This window comes from Lithobates pipiens, unplaced genomic scaffold (assembly GCF_037356315.1).
Source record: "Lithobates pipiens isolate NorthernLeopardFrog02 unplaced genomic scaffold, aLitPip1_a1.2 Scaffold_13, whole genome shotgun sequence".
Classification (NCBI taxonomy): Eukaryota; Metazoa; Chordata; class Amphibia; order Anura; family Ranidae; genus Lithobates; species Lithobates pipiens.
In genome coordinates, this window is record NW_027507718.1 from 83,994,535 (window position 1) to 84,014,889 (window position 20,355).

Genomic DNA, 20,355 nt, shown 5'->3' on the forward strand with positions numbered 1-20,355 from the left:
GGGCACTGATCTGCACTGGTAGGTAGCACTGCTAGGTGGCACTGATGAGGCACTGATTGGCACCACTGGTGGACATTGATAGGTGGCACTTGTGGGCACTGATATGTGGCACTGATTGCTGGCACTTAAGTAACGTGGGCACTGTGGGCACTTATTTTTGGCACTGATTTGTGGCACTGGCAGGCGGTACTGGTGGGCAAATAACATGCTGTTCCTCTTCGGGACCAATGTCCCTGCAAACATAAGCCAGTGAACGTTTTTTTTCTCCTCATGCTGTCAGCGTGAGAAAAAAAAAAAGATTACTGATCCTCTGTTTACATTGAGCAATCAGCTGTCATTGGCTGACAGCTGATCATGTGGCAAGGGGCCAGGATCAGCCCCTTACTCGGATCTGTGATCATCCGAGTCTCATTGACTCGGGTGATCACAGCGTGTGCCATGTGCCCCCTTCAGGGCGTGGCGGGCCTGTAAAGGGGAGGACGTCAATAGACGTCCTTCCAGCAAACCAGATCCATGCTGTAGCCATCATTCGGCTATAGCGCAGATCTGAAGGAGTTTAGAGAAGTACCTATAGATGAACACCAGACAGTGCAAACAAGTATTCATGCACCAGGTTGTGTATAGTGTGTGAACTACTGTAAATGAAAATGCCAGAAGAGCTGAAAATACAACGCAGCTGTTGTGTTATACTATTTAGCAAAACCCTCTGAAAATATAACATGTGAGTCTTGCACCAAAGAAGAAACCTTTCCTGAAATACTACAGGCACTGAAAGTCAGAACAGAATATATTTAAATGAAAGATTGTTCAGTCATATGTTAGCCAAAGAAATTAGTATGTCTGCAGTCAACGTTAACTGGCTTCAATCACAGGACATTTATTGTTATACTGTAAGTCAGGTAGGTAACCATATTTAACAATAGTGCCAATCAGAAAAGTAGACACTTTTGGTTAAATTACTATCTTTCTAACATGCATGTCTTATATCATATGCAGAATATCAATTTGAATACATTAAGGCTATAGTACATTAGCTAAGAACAAGTACTAGAACTATAGTGAGACATAAAAGAGCTAATATTGGGCTAAAAATGAAAAAAAAAAAAAAAAAACATATTTTGAAATTATCTCAGATTTACAAACAGCTTAAATGCAGTTTTGGTTCTCTTTCAAAGGAAATTCTGATTAAATGTCACAACAAAGGAAATCCCCCATAGATTGTCTTCATATGAAAGTGAAAGCTAACCACCAAGTTGATGTTTAAATTGGGAATGTAGAAGAGAACTACAAAGCATGCATTTTTGCAATAGAGTTGCCATAGCGAATGGTTATTTTCTAATGTTTATTCCTTTTCTGAGTTCTCTGTGGGGCTAAAAAAGGCTTTTTCTGGATGCCAGATTGCTGGCAGAAAAGGTTGGTTGAAAAACTTGCTTTTGACAGCACTTTGTACTAGTGCTTACGAGCGTTTTTTAGCGTTAGCGCTTATGGGCGTTTTTAATAAAAATACACAGAGGACACTCCAAAAATCACACAATGCATCCCCGAACTCCCACAATGCACTTAAAAAATAGAATGCTGAATGCTAATTAATGCGCGTTTATCAACGTTTAGCGGTTTTTAGCTTTTTTTGTGATCAGAAAAACGGCACTTTGAACGTGATTTTATGACGTTCAGAGAACAGCCCATAAACTCCACTGCTGATAAAAGCTCAAAAAGTCCATGTGTGCATGGACACATATGATAACAGAGTGGAGTTTATGGGCTGTTAAGAAAAAAACAATCAAAACTCCAAAAAACAGCCGTTTATGAGCTCCAGTGTGCATGGAGCCTTGGGATGAAAATGTAATCCTTCTGTTTGTGGCCTATAGCTGAAACAGAAGCTTGTCTGTAACATCAACCTTCTTCTGTAATGCCATGTACACACAACCGGACTTTGACGGACTGAATTCCGTCGGACTTTGAAGGACTTTTGATGGACTTCCATCGAATTGGACTTGTCTACACACAATTACACCAAAGTCCGATGGATTCGACCATGATGACGTACGACTGGACTAGAATAAGGAAGTTCATAGCCAGTATCCAATAGCTGCCCTAGCGTCGGTTTTCGTCCGTCGGACTACCATACAGACGAACAGATTTTTTTACCTGACTTAAGTCCGTCGGAAAGATTTGAAATATGTCCTAAATCTAAAGTCCATCTGATTTTTCCACAGCAAAGGTCCGATGAAGCCCACACATGGTCAAATTGTCCGACGGATTCCTTCCTTCGGACCTTTGCTGTCAAAAAGTCCGACTGTGTGTACAGGGCATATGTTGTGGGTACAAATTCACCATTGCAGAATTTGACGTTCAATCCTACATTAAACACATTCAGTTTGGTTACAAATCCACAGATATTTTCTGTGCACAAGTATCTCTGCAATAGATTATATAAAAAAGGAGTCGGAAGTCCTCATATACAAATATTGTTTAAGTGATCTTGTGATTTGCCTTCTAACTGGAGTTTTCCCAACACTTGCAGATCCTGCAGAATATTGAAGCCATGCAAGACATAATATTTGTTACCTAGACCACCCATTGTTTAAAATCTAGCATCATGATATTTCTTACCCAGTACATCTAAACCCTGTCATAATTTACCACTAAACACATCTGTTGGGATGTGATGATCTGTTAACTGGCCTTACAACTCAAAAACAGACACGATTATGTATCTGCATGGTTAACTGCACAGCATCACAGGAACTCCAAAGCCTTAACTTTTACAAACTTCCACAGCTTCCTGTTATTCACTGATGCCACTTCCTCATGTAGAAGCAAGAGAAGGCAGTTGTAGGATTAGATAAAAATTGAGACATGCATATAAAAACACCCTGGGATTCAGGGGCCTCAGGGTACATTTGACATTCTGCAAAGGTACACAAAGAAATCAGAGGGTGCCTCTTTTAGATCTAGAAGACCTGTTCAAGTATTCACACAAATTAGCGGGTGCACTTTAAAGCAAAACTAAGTTTACCCTTCCTTTAGAGGAAATCTCTCTAAATAAGATACATTATATTATATAAAATCATACTGTATAGTCAGCTGTGGTTTTGACCAATCTATTACCAAATTTAAAAACACACACACACACACACACACACACACACACACACACACACACACACACACACACACACACACACACACACACACACACACACACACACACACACATTACCACATACTGCAGTGGTTCTTATCCTCAGTCCTCAACCAACAGGTCATGTTTTCAGGAGTTCCTTCACTTTACACAGGTGCTTTAAATCAATGTCAATGATTTCATATTTACGACAACTATTTTATCTGAGGAAATTTATGGAATATAACCTTCCAGGGTACTTGAAAATTGATACTGGGAACCACTGACCTACGGTATGTCCAGTCCTAAAAAACTAGCAATTGCCTACTAAAGCAGGCACCACAAAGTGCCTGCATGTACTAGACATGTGCAGAGTGAAATTTTTTGTTTCAGAATTTAGTTTTTGTTCGAAAAATACATTTATTTAGTTACTCCCGAAATTCTTTTCTATTTATTTTGTTTTTCGTTCAAAAATTGCATTCGTCCGAAAATCCACACGAATTACGGTCGAATCTGTCTTCGAAGGCTTATGGTGTCTGTCAAATGTATAAAGAAGATTCGACGGAGCTAGTATATTGCATACTTCGTGTGAACTTTAGAACCCTATTAAAGTCTATGGGACTCCAACGTTCAAAATCTGAAGTGCTCATTTTAAAGGCTCATATGCAAGTTACTGTGCCCCTAGGTATGAAATTTAAAGGAATATTACACTTTTATTGTTTCACTTTAATCATTATTAAAATCACTCCTTCTGAAAAAGCGGCCATTTTTAAAACAGTTTTTTGCATTGATACATGTCCCCTGGGGCAGGACCCGGGTCCCCAAACACTTTTTAGGACAGTAACTTGCATATTAGCCTTTAAAATTAGCACTTTAGAATCTTTTCTCTCTGTCAAATCTTTTCTCTCTATGTCGAATCTTTTCTCTCTGTCTAATCTTTTCTCTATATAATCTTGGACTAATAGAGGTAAGGTTAGGCACATTCGACCACAGGTTCAATAGACACAGATTGTTATTGTCAGAGTCACGTCGAATCTCCTATTTTATATCGAACTGTTGTAACAACGAAAACGAAAATAAAGCATTTATGTCGGATCTTTCGTTTTTCAGATTCTGCACTTTTGTTATCGTTTGTCAAAACGAAAACACTTTAAATTCGGACTTTTTTTGTTGGTTGTTGGTTTATTTCTTAAAGACACCTCTAAATTAATATGGCGTGTGACACAACCCAATTGACTCTGACACAGACTTACAACAATTTGACAAGTTGGAAAATTCTGCTGTTCCTGACATTCTCTGCTGAAGATTACTGGCTCATTGGATAAGCATGATCCAACAGGCAGACATACTGAATAAAAATGTAATAACTTAGTGGCCTATGGTGGAAAAATCAGAAGCCCATATGTTCCTTTAGTCAACACATGAGACAATACTGTGCACTTTAAAATAATTAAGGTATCACAACTCTCAACACTAAATCCTTTATCATCTATACCATTTAGTTACTTACAGTATCTCACAAAGTGAGTACACCCCTCACATTTTTGTAAATATTTTATTATATCTTTTCACGTGACAACACTGAAGAAATTACACTTTCCTACAATGTAAAAGAAGTGAGTGTACAGCTTATGTAACAGCGTACATTTGCTGCCCTTCATAATAACTAAACGCACAGCCATTCATTTCTAAACCGCTGGCAACAAAAGTGAGTACACCCCTAATTAAAAAGGTCCAAATTTTCCCAAAGTGTCAATATTTTGTTTAGCCATCATTATTTTCCAGCACTGCCTTAACCCTGGAGTTCACCAGAACTTCACAGGTTGCAACTGGAGTCTTCTTCCACTCCTCCATGATGACATCATGGAGCTGGTGGATGTTAGAGACCTTTGCGCTCAATAGCGTTTAGGTCTGGAGACATGCTTGGCCAGTCCATCACCTTTACCCTCAGTTTCTTTAGCAAGGCAGTGGTCTTGGAGATGTGTTTGGGGTCATTATCATGTTGGAATACTGCCCTGCAGCCCAGTCCCTGAAGGGAGGGGGATCATGCTCTGCTCCAGTATGTCACAGTAAATTTTGGCATTCATGGTTCCCTCAATGAACTGTAGCTCCCAAGTGCCGGCAGCACTCATGCAGCCCCAGACCATGACACTCCCACCCCCATGCTTGACTGTAGGCAAGACAAACTTGTCTTTGTTCGCCTCACCTGGTTGCCACCACACATGCTTGACACCATCTGAACCAAATAAGTTTATATTGGTCTCATCAGACCGCATGACATGGTTCCAGTAATCCATGTCCTTAGTCTTCTGGTCTTCAGCAAACTGTTTGCAGGCTTTCTTATGCATCATCTTTAGAAGAGTCTTCCTTCTGGGACAACAGCCATGCAGACCAATTTGATGCAGTGTGCAGCGTATGGTCTGAGCACTGACAGGCTGACCCCTCACCCCTTCAACCTCTGCAGCAATGCTGGCACCACTCATATGTCTATTTTCCAAACACAACCTCTGGATATGACGCTGAGCACGTGCACTCAACTTCTTTGGTTGACCATGGCAAGGCCTGTTCTGAGTGGAGTCTGTGCTGTTAAACCCCTGTATGGTCTTGGCCACCATGCTGCAGCTCAGTTTCAGGGTCTTGGCAAACTTCTTATAGCTTAGGCCATCTTTATGTAGAGCAACAATTCTTTTTTTTAGATCCTCTGGGAGTTTATTGCCATGAGGTGCCATGTTGAACTTTCATGTAACACTAATGAGTCACATGACACTGGGAGGGAAAATGGCTAATTGAGCACAATTTGGACATTTTCACTTACGTGTATACTCACTTTTGTTGTTGTTTGTTGTTTAGACATTAATGGCTGTGTGTTGAGTTATTTTGAGGCAACAGCAAATTTACACTGTTATACAAGCTGTACACTTACTACTTTACGTTGTAGCAAAGTGTCATTTTTTTCAGTGTTGTCACATGAAAAGATATAATAAAATATTTACACAAATGTGTGGGGTGTACTCAATTTTGTGAAATACTGTTTATATGTATATCATGAACGGTCACACGCATTATTCTCTAGCAGCATTATGCAAAACTTTCAACTTTTTACAATGAATTTGGAGGAAATGGACAGACCATGAAACCAGAGGGTGAATATCCCTTGAGGAATTTTAAACATTATCATGCTCAATTATGGCAATTTAAAGCTGTCAAGTACAGAAAAACCTTAGTATGAGTATCTTGATAGCACATTTAGTAACAGCTGTAGGGCACAATGGATTCAATGGAAAGCATAGTGTGTTTCTTGTAAGCATATATTTTGAGTTCCTATTGCAGTATATACCCTACAGTGATTTTAAATGTGCTTGCTCTTCCATGATTTTTACAATGTGTGAACTTTAGAGATTTGTAGATAAACCACTTGAATTGACTGTTCAAGTCTTTTTTCAACCTCCCTGCTTAACAAAATTTTAAGATCATCCATAAAAATATGAACAAACATTAATAGCATTTACATCAAGATGATCTTTTTTTTACACCCTTAAAAAAATAATTGAAACATTTCCTTAAATCAAAGTTCCAAAACATTAATAATGTCTTTTCAGTTTAGTTATTCTCAGCTGAAAAGCTGAAGTGTTTGTAATATTTTATCTGAAGTGGTATTATGTTACCTTAATCTATTAAAATATTTATACATATACAAGTCTCTTAAAATTAAATCCAGATGCTGGTAGAAATTCCGTACTTAAAATGACTTGGTCATTAAAATCAAATCCTAAATAAAAGTTCTCAAAGTAAAAAATTTAGTAAATACTTACCTCTCCTGCCTTCAAACACCACTCTTATCAAGAGAAGTCACTGCCTTTAGTCTCTTCAGAAACATACACTTCGGGAAATGTCAGATTTATGGTCACTCGCTGTGCTCAGTGGTTCCTCCAGCTACCTCTACTTCACAACTGCACCGGTTTCCAAAGATTCTAGGATTGCTAAGGGTTCTTTGAGTTGTGGCTGGTTTACTTTTCACTTGATGGTGCCTACATATTCCAGGTCCAATGAGAACACCACAACACAGATAATCTTTTTAGCTGTCTGTAAGGGTGATATTCTGACCACCATTGTAAGGGGGAATTGTTCCCACTGACCACCAATTAATGTTTTTTTTTTGCAGGTGGTCCCTCAGATCTGAGACAGCCTGAACTGCCTCTGTGCTACTACAGGTAGTAGTTTATCTTAAGATTTACTGATAATTTAAAGTAGAAACCACCTTCCAATTTAAAACATTTTTAAGGAATCTGACTGTATTTTCGATGGTTCTTTACTAAATTGTATACATTTGCAATGCACCCCTGTAAGAAACTTTTAGCTTGATTTTTCCTATAGTAGAAATTCTTGGGATTGCACAGTTCCTGACTTATAAAAAAAATAAATGTGTACAGGAAATTCTTCTTTTTTTTTTTTTGCTGGGTGATGAAGGGGCACTCTTTCTTTCATTTGAAAGAGTTTCCCATCCTGGCTTTGTGCCACAGATGTATTATTTACATAATTAATAGTCAACCCCGTCAGCTACCTTCATACGTACCTGATTGAATAAATGAAAGAGTCCAGTCTCAGACTTTTGGCTGTAGTGTTGCTTTGTAATAGACCTGTTCTGTAACTTATGGAACACTGCTTAGATGACAAATGGTCATCTAATCATCTAGGTGCTGCCTTCTTCTGGGCGGTAAGGTAACCATTTCCTTTTTAAGGAAAAACTAATTTAAAACCTGCAAATATCTTAGTATTTTTAATATGTTTTTTTTTTTTTAATTAATAATGCATGAAAGCTATATCATTATGATGGTCTGTTTTTACATTTACCTTTTAACCAAGCACAGTTTTTATTAGTAGATAATATCACATGATGAATAATATCCTTATTGTTGGCATTTGAACTAAAAATAACAGCCACCCAAGTAGTTTTCTGTTAACATTTCTGAAATGAAGTGGGAGAAATATTTACATAAAAAGCTGGATTTTTCTCAGTCATGGCCTCCTTTTCCTAGCAGCGGCTTTGATCAAACAGATTATATTCTCTCATAATAAATGCATTTAGTAAAGCCCTAGTCCAGTCACGAGAGCCCCCCCTGAACCACAGGAAGCATACCTTGGTTTGCATGCAACCAGCAGCTGACAGCACAATAACTTCACAATTTTCAATAGGAGGCTGTTGGGTTTACAGTATGAATCACCTAGAGGCATGAAGAATCAATATTTGACAGGTTCATTTAAACACTTTCTTGTCTTTAGAGATTTGTGCAGGTAGAGAAAATTTGTTTCCAATTATTTACTTAAAGTGGATGCCAAGAGTATGAGAAAGCGATTTGCAGAGAAGGCGGGTGCCTAAGACCAAGAGATTACATATGTATCCAGCTGTAATTTTTATTAAAATTCAAATAAAAATCTAAAGCTGTCCATACGTATTACATAACAATTCATGTTGTTGGGATCAGTTGATAATCTCAACTGTACAGGCACAGCAGACATCTCAGGCATTAGGTAAAAAAAAAAAAATCCATTCAGAAAACCTTGTCTAAATACTTTTCCTTCCCCAGAGATAAGTTTTACAGACATACTCGTTTGGGTGCCCAGATAAGTATATTTATGCAAACAATTCTAGCCATAACTTTTCCTAATGGTTGGATCATGTCCACCTTAACACGAGTCATTTTATATAAATGCAAAGAGCCAGACCTAAAGAAAACATAATACAAGATCACTTTTAGGGTTTATATACTCTTTTGGATCTGTGCAGCCTCCATGCCCTCTTGTATGGTGTGATAGGAAGAATAAAAGTACTGATGAGGATTGAACAAATATTTATTGTTTACTTCCATAGAAATATGATATATATATATATATATATATATATATATATATATATATATATATATACATATACATACACATAAACATACACAGGCATACCCCACTTTTAAGTACACAATGGGGTTTATTTACTAAAGCTGGAAAGTGCAAAATCAGGCTCCCTTCTGCACAGAAACCAATGAGCTTCACGGTTTTATTACCAAAGCTTAATTGAACAAGCTGGGGTTAGAAGCTCATTGGTTTCTATGCAGAAGTGAGCCTGATTTTGCACTTCCCAGCTTTAGCCATATTTGCCAATTACATACTGTATATAGGCTCCATTTCCTGCCTGGATAAGCTGCAAAATGCCTATACAATTGGCAATTCTTTTATAGACTTTCCACAATCTTTAAAGTGGTTTGTAAAGGCAGAAGGTTTTTTTTTATCTTAATGCATTCTATGTGTACAGCAGCCCCACTCATACTTACCTAAGCCCCAATGTACACGAGTGCCTCTGCCTCCTGATTGGCTGAGACACAGCAATGGTGCCATTCGCTCCCGCTGCTGTCAATCAAAATTAGTTAGCCAATCAGGAGAGAGAGGGGATGGGCCCAAACTGGGGCTCCATGTCTAAATGGACACACAGAGCTGTGGCTTGGCTTGAGTTCCCCCATAGCAAGCTGCTTGCTGTGGGGGCACTCCACGGGAGGGAGGGGCTAGGAGAGCCAAAGAGGGACACAATAAGAGGAGGATCTGGCTGCTCTGTGTAAAACCACTGCACAGAGTAGGTATGACATGTTTGTTATTTTTATAGAAGAAAACACAATCACTCCCCGCTCCCACTGCCCTCCAGTGCTTCTACCAGCTTTCCCATGCAATCGGCGAGCCGGAGAAGGAATCCACCGCACCAGAATTTGAGCATAGAGATTTCCAAGGAACAGATGGTCCCTGGCAATCTCTATAACCTTCGAAGTCCTGGGCGCAATGTTATGACATCACGTCAGGCCCAGCAGAAGTAAACACTGCCGGGGACTTGGCTGGAAAGCCCAAGATCATTTATTTCATTTTTTGATCTTGATTTCCTGCCGAGAGGATGTTCCTATTACAAAGGATGTTTACATTCCTTGTAATAGAAATAAAAGTGATTACATTTTTTTTTTTTAAAGGGAAAGTGTAAACATAAAAAAAATTCAAATAAAATAAACAATAATAATAATTATATTTTTTTAACGTGCCCCCGTCCCCACATGCTCACGTGCAGAAGCAAACGCATACATACATCGTGCCCACATCACGCCCACATATGTAAACAGCATTCAAACCACACACGTGAGGTATCACCGCGAATGTTAAAGCATGAGTAGTAATTCTAGCCCAAGACCTGCTCTGTAACGCTAAACAGGTAACCTATAAAAATATTTAAAACATCACCTATGGAGATTTTTAAGTACCAAAGTTATGTGCCATTATACGAGTGTGCGCAATTTCAAAGAGTGACATGTTAGGTATCTATTTACTCGGCGTAACATCATCTTTCATATTATATTTAAAAATTGGGCTAACTTTACTGTTTTTTTCCCCCCCAAAAAAACGTGTTTGAAAAATTGCTGAGCAAGTACTATGCGACATAAAAAGTTGCAACGGCTGCCATTTTATTCCTAGGGTCGTTGCTAAAAAAACATATATAATGTTTGGGGGTTCTGAGTAATTTTCTAGATAAAAAATATATGATTTTTACATGTAGGAGCGAAGTGCCAGAATTGGCCCTGATGGGAAGTTGTTAATTACCTAAAACAGCCACAATGCTCCTAGTACCCACAGACCATGGTAACGTTTGCCTAGGCTTTAGGTCACACAAGGAAGCTTAGAAATTGTTTTTTATTTATTTTTTATTTATGGCAAGGAAGGCACTTTTCTACTCAAAACGTGATTTGGAAATGCTGAACTGTGCTCCATTGATATAATACATGATCTAAGATAGAACATTTTAACTGAATTTATCCAGCTAAGTTTTTCCAGGAATTTACAGTATCTGTGTACAATATTATATTTAGGTCATAAGGTAAATTGGGCCAAAATATTTCAACTTGTAAAGCTGGTAGTGTACATGCGTTTTAAATGGCCTGGTGCATTGTTGTAGTATAAGAGCCCTTTCACACTGGGGCGTTGGGGGCATTGGCAATAAAGTGCTGCTATTTTTAGCGTCACTTTACCGTTGTTTTAGCGGTGCTTTTCGGCTGCTAGCGGGCGCTTTTAACCCTCACTGGTGGCCGAAAAAGGGTTAAAAGCACCTTCAAAGAGCCCACACAGTTGCGCTTCAGCGATGCTGCCCATTGATTTCAATGGCCTGGGACACTTTAAAGTGCCTCAAAGATTTGGCTTGCAGGACTTTTTTGATGTGCTGCCAGTGTACCGCTCCAGTGTGAAAGCACTCAGGCTTTCACATTGGAGTGAGAGGAGAACGCTTTACAGGCGCTTTGCAGGCACTATTTTTAGTGCTATAGCGCCTGTAAAGCACCTCAGTCTGAAAGGGGTCTAAGTAGTATGCATGTTCTTATATTACTTTGTGTTATCTAAATACGACTCAACTGCAATCTCTCAGTCCTTTGATTAGTTCAGTTTCTTAGAATTGTAAGACTGACCTTATGAAAACCACATACAGAGGTTGTTGTAAAAAGATGGAACCAAGAAATACATAATACAACATTTTAGAATCAGAAACCTGATAAATTCCATTTACACCCCAGATTTACCCCACTCCTCCTCACCACACAATTAGTGTGCCACCATTTAACAGCATCTAACACTATTGACTAAGCTCAGGCTACATACACAGTTCTTTATAGCAAAATCTGGCCTTTCATATTGGAAAATCACTGTAATTGCATTACACATTGTAAATATTATTTTTTTGGTGGCTACATTTGATATATTAAACACTGTACTTCCATTTCAATTATTAGCTCACAGTAATTCCCATGATGTAATCCAAAGTATCAATAGGTATTATAGCCAGTCATATAAGCTAACATAATACAAATCAGAATACTAAGAAAATTATAAAGCACCAAGCTTTCCCTTTTTCAAATAAGTTGTTTGCTTAAGAGTATTTTAAATCAAACAATGGAAAGGAAGGAATGTTATATCATAAAACAGATTTGATAAAGTGCTATTGTTTACTTCTCACACAAGGATACATTTTTAGAAAGGTAATGTTCCAAAAGAGTCCAGTTAGCTTTTTAAAAACGTCCCCACTAGGGACGAGCCTGGTGTTCGATTCGAACCCATGTTCGAATCAAACATCGGCCGTTCGTAGAAACCAGAACTTTGTGGGCCGTTGCTGGCTGATGATCGGCCAAGCATGCACTGTGACCCCGCATGCTTTGCCAATCACAGCGCCGACAGCGAGGAGAGCCATAATTGGCCACAGGTTGGATGTGGCCAACTATAGCTCATGGGGTTTAGTACACGCCCCACACTGTATAAGGCTGCCAGCGCGGCGGCCTTGTGTAGTGTGTTGCGGTGTTCATAGAGAGAAGGATAGGCAGGGACAGTGTCAGCTGTGCTTTACTTCTTTAGATAGCTCTGTTACAGTGAGTGTAGTGTCCAGGGAGAGAGCAGGATAGGCAGGGACAGTGTCAGCTTTGCTTTGCTTCCTAACCTAGCGCTGTTACAGTGGGTGTAGTGTGCCTCCTGCACAGCATACACCTGAATCTACCCCCCTTCATTGCTGGTGTTGTGTAGTTCATTTGTGCAACACAGGCATCTGCCTAATATTCAGTCAGTCAGTGTAGTGTGCCTCCTGCACAGCATGAACCTGAATCTACCCCCTCGTTGCTGGTGTTGTGTAGTTCATTTGTGCAACACAGGCATCTGCCTAACATTAACATAACATATTTTGGGTGCGAGGTTCCCCTTAATATCCATACAAGACCCAAAGGGGCTGGTAATGGGCTGGGGTAGGGGGGCTGATGGGGTAGCCAGGCCATTTTTCTCAAAGATTTTCATCCATATTGCAAGGATAATACATTATATTAAAGGCGCAAGCAGTTTTAAATGGCTTTTTTTCCTTTACAAATGTCATTTTGTGCAGGGACTGTTCTAAACATGGGAAACACATGCCACTTCACAGGCATACTATAGACACCCCCCAGGTACGATATTTAAAGGAATATTTCACTTTTTTTTCACTTTATGCATCATTAAAATCACTGCTCCAGAAAAAATTTCAGTTTTTAAAACTTCTTTTTGCATTGATACATGTCCCCTGGGGCAGGACCCGGGTCCCCAAACCCTTTTTAGGACAATAACATGCATATTGGCCGTTATAATTAGCACTTTAGATTTCAAACGTTCACGTCCATTGTAATTAATAGGGTTCTAACGTTCGTGCAAACTTTCGGTCCGTTCACAGGTTCTGGTGCGAACCGAACCGGGGGTGTTCGGCTCATCCCTATTCCCCACTGACCTTTTAATGTTACAGGTAGCCCAACTGACTAATAGGGAGTTCATGAGATAGGGGCATTGGGCTAAGTTGGACTTTAACAGGAAAAGTTGAAAATGGCAAATCACTATATCTATCTATATATCTGCATCTACTGATCATTCTGACATGCTGTTTTCAGGTTACGTCTGGATATGCATTTTTCTTTTCATGTACTCAGTTTGAATTACTCATCATTATTAGAAGGTTTACTTTTAACTCAATAAAGTGAGTGTGTTCATTATTTGTATTAATAGCATTTAGAGCCCAACTCCGGGCTGGTGAAAAAAAATAAAATGTGTGTGTTTTTTTCAGGCAGAGCTTGAATAGATAGGGTAGGGATACTTACCTTAAAGTGGAACTCAGCCTACAATTAAAAAAAAAATGCAAGCAGGCAGCTCCTTATTTTAAAAAAGACATGCTACGAGGTGTGAAAATTGAATTCCAAGAATGGATTGTAAACATTTTTTTGTGCAGGAGCATTATGGTGGTGGAGAATCCACTTGTCAGGTCAGAGTTCCAGTATTTTCCTCCAAACAGATTCTGTAACCTTTTCAGAATTTCCAAGTAACAATGTTGGTTGACTGTTGTACCATGTTCTATGAACACGTAGTGAAGTATCTCCTTGTGGTAAAAAAAAAAAAAATACACCAGCATACAATGGTTTGCACTCTGTCTACAATTGCATCCACCCTTTCCATTTTTGGCAGACCACTTCTTGCCTCATCATTGACATCTTCCAGCCGCTCCTTAAACTGCCTATGCTATTCAAAATCACTTGATTTCTTCATGGAATGTTCACCATAAGCCTGTTGTCACAGAGCTAAAGTTTCTCTCTCACTTTTGCCAAGTTTCACACAAAATTTGATGTTAATCTGCTGCTCCAAATTCCAGTCACTCATTTTTCACCAACAGTGCAACACACATGTGTTGTTTCTTTTGCTACTCCATAAGGACTAAGTCAGCTAGTCTGCGAAACCAGGCAAGTGCAAATTTAAACATTTTATGCTCTAGTGTGAATGACAATGACTCTGTGACTCACCACCATAGTGCTATTTCACAGACATTCCTGGAATTAAATTGTTACACCTCGCATGTCTCTACTGATACTGACCTACTACTTCTCAATCTTAGCAAGCTAGTATCAGGATGGGGGATCCATTAACGGTGGCGTGTATAAACACATATCTTCCCTGCTGGTCCGTCTGAAGTGGAAGAAGAAGAGGAACAGAAAACAGTCCAGCAAACGGACAAAGTTCACAAAAATCCTAGGGGGGCGACTCCTTCTCTGAGAAGCGCATGGGGTGCAGGAGCCACAACAGTGTGGCACCATTACAGTCGTACAGGGAGAGGTCCCGTTTGCCAACGGAGCAATAGTCAAGGTATAGCAGGAATCCACAACATCGGTCAGCACGTGGTCTTCAGCCAGTCTCTTTCAGGCGCAGAGAAAGCGAGGATAATGGATCAAAATCACCCGAATGCGGCCGGAATATTGCAAGATCCGGGGTGGTATATATAAAAAGGAAAAAAAAAAAAAAAAAAAGGGGGGGAGGGGTTGCCATTACTGTCCCCCCGCTCTGCCAGAATACACAGATCCGCACTGTGTTCATTAAGGGGATAGACTGTAGATGAAAGTCAAACAGCATTGCGGGAAAAGGAGAGGAGCGGAAGGGGGGTTAGAGCACTCACAGCTTTCAGACAGCATGGCACGTCCAGGTGGATGCCAGTTCGGGGTCTTCGAAGAAATGGGTTCGGCCGTCACATTCCACACGGAGCTTCGCAGGATATAACATGGCATACTTGAGGTGTAGAGTACAGAGGCGACGTTTAACCTCCTGGAACCTGGACCGTTGTCGCTGCACCTCATTGGAGAAGTCTGGGAAGACGGCCACATGGACGTTGGCATGGGGGATATTCCCCTTCTCTCTAGTCAGGCGGAGGATCTTGTCGCGATCTTTGAAATTTAGGAATTTCGCTATCAGAGTACGCGGCGGAGCTCCTTGGGGAGGAGGGCGGGCAGGGATGCGGTGAGCTCTTTCAACTGCAAACATCACAGAGAATGCCTCTCTACCAAAATTGGTTGTAAGGAAGTTCTCAAGGAAGCTTGCCGGGTCGTTACCCTCAGCATGCTCAGGGAGGCAGATAAAGCGGAGGTTACACCTCCGAAGGCGAATTTCCATGTCGTCCTGCTTTGCACTAAGCTGCTGTAGCTGACGACGCACCTCATCAGTAGTAGGTTGCAGGGGGTGTAAAATATCTTCCACTCTGCCGATGCGGGTCTCCGCTTCCTCCACACGATCCCGCAGGGTGGAAAGGTCCTGTCTGATAAGAGAAACATCAATTTTGACCTCCTCGATTTTGGTGGTAAGCGTGCTCTGGCACATGGCAATGGCATCTAGGACCTTGTTAGTGGCCGCTTCGGAGTGTTCCATATCCAGGGATGCGCCTGCGCCGTCTTTATCCCGCAGGTCTTCTCCGAGCCTGCGGTACTTGGCAAGTTTGTCAGCGGCTTCAGAGCTCTTTTTTGGTGGAGACATACTGCAGGAGAAGAGCAGGAGAATTCCCGGGTGTACCAAGATGGCCGCTGTTCACCAGGCAGGATCGTTAATATCCCCCCTCCTACCCAGTCCAGGGGTGTCCCAGAGGAGGCTGTGGGATGTCAGACAATCAGTGGCAAGGTCCAGTGGCACTAAAACGAAGGGAAGCAATACAGGAGATCTGTGAGTCCTCAGCAGGGCAGTCACAGGGTGTAGCAAGATGGCCGCCGGGAGCTAGGCCGAGACCGCTGGACCGTCCCTCAGGCCTCCACCGACCAAACAACTGCCTCAGCATGTACCCCAGATCATCCGGTGGGCATAGGGGGCAATAAGCAGGCTCAGGGCTGCCTGTACAGAGAGATAGAGCTGCCGGAGCGGCCGCCGGGTGAACCAAGATGGCCGCTCCTCCAGGAGGTAGGACGAGTCCCCAGTCTTTCCTGCACAGCAAGCCCGGATGGAAGAGGAGAGCTTGGGCGGCGCTTTCGAGCGCTGGGTGGCTGGATGGCTGCCCAGGGAGAGTGGCAAGGTCCCTGGCTGTGGAAGCAGAGATAATTTTAGCAGGATAGGCGGCAGGATACAGTGGGCAAACGGAGGACTCACCACAGACGTCCTACTCCATTGCTGTCCAGGCCACGCCCCTAACTACTTCTCAATCTTATATTAAACATATACTGAACTTTACAAACACAGTGTGTACTTCAGTGGTCATTCCCGACACTGTGGTGATGCCAGAATGAATAACTCCCTTATGCATATGTGGGAATCACATACAGTCTCACCAGACAATCAAGAGGCCAATAACCCAGAACCCAGAAGAAGCAAGGGGAGAAGATGTCAACAGCTGTAGAAAGATCTATTGATCACATTACTGAAAGATGGAGGCGAGTGTCTATGGACTTTAGTTACACTTCAATGCATATTCTTCCTCCATGGCTGTTTTTCGGTTGTGGCAACTAGTTATACAAAAATTCTCAGTACATTCAATGACTTGGCAAATATTGTTCAAGAGTGCTTCAAAGTGTAATTTTGCTGTGAACATTCAGTCTTGGAATGAATGGACTTTGTGAAAACCAAATACACTGTTAAAAAGTAATTCATTTGAGAAAAATATTCCATTCTGCTACAGTACTTCAAATTTTCTCACCATTGCGGTCATAAACAAACAAATATCAATTTCACCCCTTAGACGGCTATCCCACAGAAAGGTTCCACTCACCTTCTGTCCCAGAGACAACTGTAAAATGTTGTATTGTCTCATAATTGTGTCTCAGGAACAATTGTCCAAAGAATACATATGGAAGGAGAAACTCCCCAACAAGGGCACAGATAGCAATATAAACCGAATGGGGGTTCTAACCCTTCCTTGCTCAAACCACATTGAAAAAATGTTTGGGCTTTATATATACTATAACTAATTATGATAGTGTTGCCACTGGATATTTAATGTAAAAAAACAGCTACTTACAAAATATCAATCACAAAACTTCACGCTGGGGTTTACAGAAGGACTGCAGTGCTCATTGTTGGTGCAACAACTGACCTCATCCTTAAGACTACACACAGTTCATAGTGGGAAGATCACAGCAGCAGGAAATGTTTCTCGAGTCTGATGCTTCCTATTGGAAATGGGTAGGATGTAGGTATCTCCAAGATAACATCTAAAGTACATATCCTAGGGGAAGCCAGCTTAATACTTTGCTACCGGATACTCAAGAAGGTCAAGATAAATCATAACTTAGAGACAGAATTGAAAGATTTGGCCAAGATGTGTTTGAAGAGAGTAATACTAATGATAGCAATAAAATAATAAAATGCCTGAGTCATTACCGCTACATAAATGACACAAGTGGCATCAGTTCATCTCTTATCTTTTTAAATTTATATTAGCATCCACAATAGTTGCAAAAAAATATTACGGTATGTATATCCAGGCCAAAGTTTACAGCCATGTCTGCATTAAGATTGCATACATTCCAATGCTGACAACACAAACATTTTTGTTGTTTTTCTTGGACATGCAAGTGTATGCAAAATGATTTCTTCTAAGTATATTGTAAATGTTATTTTTTCTGGCATTATTTTGAGTGACTTCATGTTTTTCATCCTTGTATACAATGAAGTGGTTAGCACTGCACTAAACAGCAATCATTGTTTTTACGTGCCTGTTTAGGGGTCCGACAGTCGATCAGGGTTCATTACATTTTTTAAGTTGTATTCCACCATTTTAATTGTTGTAGACTCTGAATACCGCCTGTAAAATCTAGTGACACTAAGGTATATATATTTTGCTAAAATAATGCTTTAGCTATACTGGATATCGCTGGGTATCACTGGAGCACATACTATGAACGTGCACACTACCCATCCCCAAGAAAGACATTTTTTACATGACTTGATAAGTGGAAGTTAATGGACTTTCATTAGTTTTCACATGCAAAAATAGGCACATGGTATATTACATCTACACAAACAGTCCAAAATCCCATAACCACACACATCTTTAGCTCCTTCATCCTCCCAAAATATAAGTAACATTTCCAATTTTTATGAGTGGTCATAATGGATACCTCAAAATTCTGTAACAAGCCCTCACCAACATTTGTAGCTGTAGACACAGTAGAACAGTTTATCATCACAATTGAAGTGAAGCACTGATGTCAGATCTCGGCACTCTGTTCTCTCCTCTATATGTGGTCTTGTTCTGTGCTTACAATAAAGTGTATGTATAGCAAAAACTATTTTTTTTGTTTTGGATAGAGTGGAAAAGGGTTAGAACCCCTGCAATGTTTTATTGCAATCCAGGGCTTGGTGTCATTGTCTGGACTTAAGCTTGGAAGCCAATAGCTATAGCAGTGGAGCAGCACCCATCGATAAGTGAGACAGGTATATGAGCAGGTCATCCTGGCAGATGACACGGGTTCCCCCGAGGTGCGGGGTCTAAATACTAACCGGTATTCACCAAAGCTTCTGATAGTGGAGATGGGTTTTGGTTTTGCTGCAGCTTGACCAGCTTGTGGTCCTCAGGATCACCCCACCAGGAGCAGATAAGCAGGTAGGGGTCAATCAGAAGGGTAGTAAAGGACCAAGCCAAATGTCGGTAATGAATGGTTGCAGGTTTGGGTTTAAGCAGAAGCATAATTGGGGAACAAGCCAAAGGTTGGTAATGAATGGCAGTAAAGATACGTATGGCAGAAGGAGAGATAAATGTGAGATATTGGCTGGAGAGAGCATAATAATCGGGCAAACAGGAAATGCAGAGACATGGCTTAAATCAGAAAGTTCTTCAGAGGAGCAAAGAGTTCAAGGTTCAGTAGAAGTCAAGGCACATGGCTGGATTGTCTAATGGACCAGACAGGGTGCTGTCTAGCATCTCAGGTAGCTCAGCAAGAAGGGTCATTGCCAGTCCCCAGACACAGCAATGATCCCAGGTTCAAGTCCAGGCCCTGACAATTAGAGAGTTCTTCCGTTCCTGAATAAAATTCCTCTCCTTAGTAGAGAGGGGAAAGGTTAGAACCCCTATCAAACTTTTTACTTCTGTGTCCCTGTTGCAGATTTTCCCTCATTTTCTGTCTAGTAAAACTGTTGTCAATGTTATGGTAAGTGAAATCTCCCTAATGGACCATTGGCAGTAAAACCCAATGGGGGTTTTAATCTTTTCCGACTTTATTTACAACTAAAATAAAAGTTTTGGCTAGACATATAGTTTGAATATTAAAAGGCAGACAGGCTACCAACTCACTACAAAGGACAAAATGAACATGTGGAATGGAAACCGAAAGTAAACACTGAGAAGGAATTGCTCCGCAGTGTACAAAGCTACAGAGGACCTGTTTTAAACCTCATTTACTGCTTGTGATGATTGTATAAATATTATAATGTCCATAGCCTGCCCACAACTCTAAGGTTTCTGTAAACAAACATCCTGTTTGCACCATTTTAGCAGTCATACAGCAATTTATACATGTTTAGTTTAGCTATATAGGGAAAGTGTCAGGCAGTGTATGTGAGCATTTTGATTAATCATTGAGCAAATTTCCTATTTGGCTTTTTAATGTTCACAATTAATAGCTTTCTCTTTAATATTCAGAAAGTTTTGAGTATTTATAATTTTTGCATTAACTCAATAGCTAACATGGTACAATGCTCTACTACTTCTTTGATATTCAGAAAGTCATTAACCAATTGAGGTCCGGGCCATAGCCGAAGACAGCTACAACGCGGACCTCAATTTACGGGAGGCCATCATAGGACATCTTCCCATGTGCACGCTCCCTGCACATGCCCTGCAGGGCGCGCGGGGAGTGCACTGTGATCACCGAGTCACCGAGACTCGGGTGATCACCGATCCGAGTAAGAGGCTGGTCTCGGCCCCC

General features: G+C 40.7%; 1 protein-coding gene across 2 annotated transcripts in view; it reads left to right on the forward strand.

Annotated features, from left to right (window-relative positions):
- The window catches only part of LPAR1 (lysophosphatidic acid receptor 1), a 220,247-nt gene that overhangs the window by 28,108 nt on the left and 171,784 nt on the right, over positions 1–20,355 (forward strand). The window contains exon 2 of one of the 2 annotated variants that reach the window (XM_077475260.1): positions 7,287–7,335. The exons of the other annotated variant lie outside the window; for it this stretch is intronic. The gene's annotated coding sequence lies outside the window, so the exon portion shown is untranslated. The remainder of the gene's footprint in view (positions 1–7,286; positions 7,336–20,355) is intronic. 2 annotated transcript variants of the gene reach the window in all.